Consider the following 5,817-nt stretch of genomic DNA (forward strand, 5'->3'; position numbering starts at 1 on the left):
GGATCGGCGTATTTAAGTTACCTCTGTAATGTGTCCAGGGGTAGGATAGTGATGAGAGCAGTAACGGTTGGTTGACGTTTTCAATGCTTTATTTCTGGTCCAACACGACCAACAGTCAACTTGAGGTAGACAGGTTAGATTGGTGAAAAGAGAATAAACTTCACAGATTCAGGCCATGGATAGAAGAAGCAGTCCTGCCTCCAATAATTTCACCTGTCACGTCGCCACTCCAGCCGGAGTGGGTAAAGTGCCCCATCTCACAGAGCGTCACTTATAGCTTTTAAGGGAGGAATAGGTCTCTGCCACAGACCCAGCTCTATTGAACTTTAGGATTGGTAAGGGACCTTTGCCACAGCGTGATTGGTAGAGTGAATCCTCCCCGTTAATGATTAGTCTAAATCTCCCTCAGGTAGACCTTTTGTCCTTGAGTCACCGACTGACAGTTTGCAGCATACAACCTGTCAGTGTCCGGCCACCCAGATCCCCAATGGTTTGTCTGAGCCCTGTTGGATCACCTGCCTCCGGGTTCACCTCAGACCGACTCCCCATCGAACAGCACAACTCGCTTGGGATCTTCTTGGTGAGGGATGGGGAACCCAGTCAATCACTGGGGTCCCTTTGCAGCATCAGTTGCTCCGGCCATGAGGGCCCAGAGTCAGGAACTCCACGTAGCACGTGCGCCCTGGCCTGGTAGGCCATATCCCTGGGGCCCGTGATGTGCGCACACCCAAAAGGTGGGTGCCGCACCTGGAACCAGGAACCCGCAAAGAACCCAGAGCAATGGCCTCCGCCACAGAAATACCCCTCCCAGCATGCTCCGCGAGGGAAAACTCCTCTAATTGGCTGCTGGGAAGAAGCTGCTCTGCCTGGACCCCTCTGGCGCCACCTGCCATCCAGAGATGAAACGGCATCTCTAAAGCACAGAATGACCCACAGAACAGTTCAGGGCTGGCGACAGCCGAATTGAAATAAATCAACATAAATGAGAGCAAGTAAGTCTCTCATCTCACTAAATTTACCATAGCACCTGTACTGATAAGTACACAGGTGCTACAGTAGCATAAGATTTTTTTATTGAAAAATTAACAATTTATTTTTTTGTTACTAGTAATGTTGGCAATCAGCGACTCTCTGCCCGTTGTCGCCACTGCCACCTGGCTCACAGCCTGTCAAGTCCATGCCCGGCTACTACTAGGTGGGGAGCAGAGGAAGATCACTCCACCAGGGAAGGCAAGGAGATAGTCAGGCGGCTGGCCGGGATTTGAGCCAAGGCAGAAGAACATGCGAGCGAAGTGGAACGGGCATGCTTCTGAAATGGAAGAAATATTCCCTCCGCTCCGACCAACACATAATCATCAGAAAGGGGCACAGATAATGAAAAAAATACACCTCTTCCCCCGTATTTTTTTTAAATTCTGCACTGACTGTCTTGAAAATTGCTCCAACCCCTGTTCAAATCTAATCCAGGGACAAAACCAGGGACAGACTTGGTCCGGGGACAGTGTCCTCAATCCGGTGACTATTCCCGGAAACCGGGGATGTCTGGTCACCCTACTGTAGCAGATCACTTACAGGCTCTCCAAAACTATGTCCAGTTTCACAGTGTTAAAACCTTTAAGCCGATCTGGTAACTTTGGAAACGTGTTCACAAATTTCATTGCATCCTCCAAGTGAGTCACCACACCTTTCCTGAGAGACCAACCTTCCTGGATCTCTCCAGCAGGGGGGCCTCCTCTGGGTCTCGTCCTTGGCACAGCTTCCTTCAGACCAGGCAAGGAAGCTTCAGGACCACTTCAGCACACATTAGGTCCCAAAACAGGCTATTGGGCCTAACAACAAAGCTCCATCCAGCAGCACCTCCCCAGGCCTTGGCCTGAAGCAGGGATGTTGCTAGGTCTACAAAAGATCTGGGGCTAGAGCCCATAGCAGCGAAGCAAAGAAAGTGATGCACTTGGGTGGCATACACATACGTGTGTGTGTGTGTGTGTGTGTGTGTGTGTGTGTATGTATATATATATATATATATATATATATATATATACACATACATATACACACACACACACACACACACACACACACACACACAGTATCTCACAAACATGAGTACACCCCTCACATTTTTGAAAATATATTTTTTATATGTTTTCATGTGACAACACTGAGGAAATGACACTTTGCTACAATGTAGAGTAGTGAGTGTACAGATTGTATAACAGTGTTAATTTGCTGTCCCCTCAAAATAACTCAACATGCAGCCATTAATGTCTAAACCGCTGGCAACAAAAGTGAGTAGGGTTGCCAACTGTCTGGGATTCACCCGGACAGTTTGGGTCCTGAATGATGCATTCAGGTTTCAGACCATCTGAAACCCAGACACATTATTCAGACTGCACTAGACTATGGCTTACCAGCAGAGGCGTTGCTAGGGGGGTGCGGGTGGTGCGGCCCGCACCGGGTGACACCTACTAGAGGGGTGACACCATCCCGATAAAATATATATATTTTTTTTAGCTGACATGTGGGGGGGCGGCCCCCCCCCCCCACGACTGCAGCGCCGAGCGCCGCGGTACAAGAGGAGGGGGGGTTGCGGGGTGACACCGCAGCACCATCCATCCCCTCCTCTCACAGCCACGGGCTGTTAGCCCGTGACTGTGGCAGTCGGCACACAGGCACAGCCCCCTCCTCTCTGTTTGTGTGTACAGAGGGGGAGGGGCCGAGGGGACCTTCTGTCCATGTGCCGTGGCGCTGCCTGCGATGATCTGAGGTACTGAATGGGAAGGGGGGGGTGTTTGCACCTGGGGGGATTTCACTGAAGGGGGGGGGGGTGTTTGCACTGAGGGGGTTTTCACTAAGGGGGGTTGTACTAAGGGGGGGGGTCTGCACTGAAGGGGGTCTGTGTAACATGCAGGTGTCCAGAGGTGCAGGTGGCTGTGTAATGTAAAAGGGGTGCAGTGATGCAGGGTGCTGTGTAATGTAAAAGGGTCCAGAGGTGCAGGGGGCTATGAGATGTAAAGGGGGCCAGTGATGCAGGGTACTGTGTAATGTAAAGGGTTCCAGAGGTGCAGGGTGCTGTGTAATGTAAAAGGGTCCAGAGGTGCAGGGTGCTGTGTAATGTAAAGGGGTGCAGAGGGCTGTGTAGTGTAAAAGGGTCCAGAGGTGCAGGGGGCTATGTGATGTAAAGGGGTCCAGAGGTGCAGGGTGCTGTGTAATGTAAAGGGGTCCATAGGTGCAGGGGGCTATGTAAAGTAAAGGGCACAAACAAAAATGGGAAGGTCCCCCAGTGGGGTTTTTTAGCGGCATGATGTTCTCAATAAATAAGAGTGGTTGGATGATATTGAAGTTAAAATCTTTACTTGGTTTCAACATTGAATTACAATAAAATGTACAACATGGTTGGAGCATTTGTAAAATAATGTAGATAATATACATATAGTACACTCTGATTATACATGAAAATAAAAATAACAGTGGCAAAAATCAACAACAATACAATACACGTTACATCATGATTCAATTGTTTCCATATGAGTACCCCGACGCGTTTCGACCTAAACTGTCACGGTCTTCTTCAGGGGAATTGTACTCTGATAGATATAATTAGAAAAATTATTATTAAAGTTACATCCCTCTAACAAAAATGTTTAACATCTGCTGAGAGAATATTGTTGAAATTATATTTACCACTCAAGGGTTAATGAATTAATATGTAATCAGAGAAGGTTGCTGAGAAGTAAAAATGATCCGAAGACCCCCATAGCAAGAGAAACCCCCGTTCCGGGAGTCACAAGTGTGGACCATAGGGGGGAGGAGACGACCGGAAGACACCTGTATTGATTGAATATTTAGTTTAATTTAATATAAGTAATAATGTGAGTACTAATAATATTGCATAAGCATAGATAACATCCATTCGGCTATGACCCCGACCACATGCAACGATCTAATAGGATCATAAACATGGGCGTATGTAGGAGGTAAGTATTGAAATGGAATATATTAGTAAATCTTAATACACCAATGCTAGTATTGCAAAAGTGTAGATGGAAGTATACCAAAACCAAAGGTTTTGTACTGGTACAATGAACATCATACTGGTGTCAGTGTGATGTGAATGAGGGGGGGGAAAGGGGTTAAGAAAAATGTGTGAGAGTGTGGTGAACAAATAGATGTGAGTGTATATGTCAATAGAAATGTGTGAAAGGGGCAAAAAAGGGGATAAAAGAAAAAGTGAGTGTGTGCCAGAAAAAATGTGATTGCAAGTGAGGGGAGGGAATATAAACGGTGAATGAAAGTGTGTGTGAGGAAGTGAATAGCAGTGCCGAGTACATGTCCCAGTGTTAGTTGGTAGCATTAAATAATAATATCAAGGAATTATATAGTATACCATGGGGGTGTAGCAACAAGGGGGGGATAAATGGAAGTATGCTCAGTAATAGTACTTACATAGGCTCCATCCTAATGTATGTATGGAGGGAGCTGTCCCAGGATCACATCCAGATCCAAGGAAGGTGAGACGCTTAAATAGAGTCTAGATCAATTAGTATCAGGTGTCATCATCTCCCTCCCGGGGGGGGGGGGGGAGACGACCAGGAGGACACCTGTATTGATTAAATATTTAGTTTAATTAAATATGAGTAATAATGTGAGTACTAATAATATTGCATAAGCATAGATAACATCCATTGGGCTATGACCCCGACCACATGTGACGATCTAATAGGATCATAAACATGGGCGTATGTAGGAGGTAAGTATTAAAGTAGACTGTGTTACTAAGTCTTGATACACCAATGCTGGTATTGCAAAGGTGTGGATGGAAATATACCAAAACCCAAGGTTTTGTACTGGTAAAATAAACATCATACTGCTGTCAGTGTGATGTGAATGAGGGGGAAAAAAGGGGTGAGAGTGTGGTGAACAAATAAATGTGAGTGTGTATGTCGATGAAATGTGTGAAAGGGGCAAAAGAGGATAAAAATAAAAATAAAAATAAAAATAAAAAAAATAAAAAGTGAGAGTGTGTGCCAGAATAAATGTGATTGCAAGTAAAGGGGGTGAATATAAATGGTAAATAAAAATGTGTGTGAGGAAGTGAATGACAGTGCTGAGTGCATGTCCCAGTGTTGGTAGGTAGCATTGAATAATAATATAAAAAGATTAAAAATGTACCATGGGGGTAATAGCAAAAAGGGGGGGATAAATGGAAATATGCTAAGTAGTAGTACTTACATAGGCTCCATCCTAATGTATATGTGGAGGGAGCTGTCCCAGGATCACAATAAGATCCAAGGAAGATAAGAAGCTTAAATAGAGTCTAAATCAATGGGTATCAGGTGTCATCATTTCTCTCCCCACCGTTGTTCCAATTGCCGTTGGGCAAGCACTCAGCAGCTCCCTCGGCGCTCCAGTGAGCAACGCCCCAGCAGCTACCATCACCCCCTCAATGAAGAAGTAACGTCATGGCGTTAGGACGTAAAGTAAAGTAAAGGGGTCCAGTGGTGCAGGGGCTGTGTAATGTAAAGAGGTGCAGGGTGCTGTGTAATGTAAAGGGGCCCAGAGGTGCAGGGTGCTGTGTAATGTAAAAGGGTCCAGAGGTGAAGGGGGCTTTGAGATGTAAAGGGGTCCAGTGATGCAGGGTGCTGTGTAATTTTAAAGGGGTCCAGTGATGCAGGGTACTGTGTAATGTAAAGAGGTCCAGAGGTGCAGGGTGCTGTGTAATGTAAAGGGGTCCAGTGATGCAGGGTGCTGTGTAATGTAAAGGGGTCCAGAGGTGCAAGGGGCTATGTGATGTAAAGGGGTCCAGTGGTGCAGGGG

The 5,817-nt window shown here is 46.2% G+C and overlaps 1 long non-coding RNA gene across 1 annotated transcript; it reads right to left on the reverse strand.

Moving 5' to 3' along the window:
* Window positions 1-3,332: 3,332 nt before the first annotated feature.
* LOC120920546 lies at window positions 3,333-4,511 on the reverse strand. Its single transcript, XR_005744737.1, has 3 exons — window positions 4,447-4,511; window positions 3,685-3,828; window positions 3,333-3,587 (listed from the first exon to the last, which is right to left on the reverse strand). It is a non-coding gene; the product is annotated as an uncharacterized LOC120920546 (long non-coding RNA).
* Window positions 4,512-5,817: the final 1,306 nt, after the last annotated feature.

This window comes from Rana temporaria, chromosome 13, assembly GCF_905171775.1.
Source record: "Rana temporaria chromosome 13, aRanTem1.1, whole genome shotgun sequence".
In the NCBI taxonomy this organism is placed as follows: Eukaryota; Metazoa; Chordata; class Amphibia; order Anura; family Ranidae; genus Rana; species Rana temporaria.